The sequence below is a fragment of the Limulus polyphemus genome, unplaced genomic scaffold, assembly GCF_000517525.1.
Source record: "Limulus polyphemus unplaced genomic scaffold, Limulus_polyphemus-2.1.2 Scaffold8145, whole genome shotgun sequence".
In the NCBI taxonomy this organism is placed as follows: domain Eukaryota; kingdom Metazoa; phylum Arthropoda; class Merostomata; order Xiphosura; family Limulidae; genus Limulus; species Limulus polyphemus.
The window spans coordinates 26,895-27,237 of NW_013673755.1; positions in this window are offsets into that span (position 1 = coordinate 26,895).

Below are 343 nucleotides of genomic sequence, written 5' to 3' on the forward strand. Positions count from 1 at the left end.
CTAGTATTTATAGACCCATTAGTCTTACACCAGTTGTGGGAAACGTTTTAGAAAGTCTGATAAAAAATTATTTGCAAAGTCATTTAACAAAGTTTAGAATTTTATTGGATAGTAAACATGGTTTCACTAAGGGAAAATCTTGTCTTACATATATTTGGATATTCTTTGAAAAGGTTACTGCTCATGTAGATGAGAGTGAGAGTGTAGATTTAGTGTATCTGGATTTTCAGAAAGCGTTTTACAAGGTGCCACATAAAAAGTTTGTAAAAAATTAGCTCTATAGGTGTGGGGGAAAGTTAGCTAATTGGATAGAAGAGTGGCTGGATGGAAGAAAGCAGAGGGT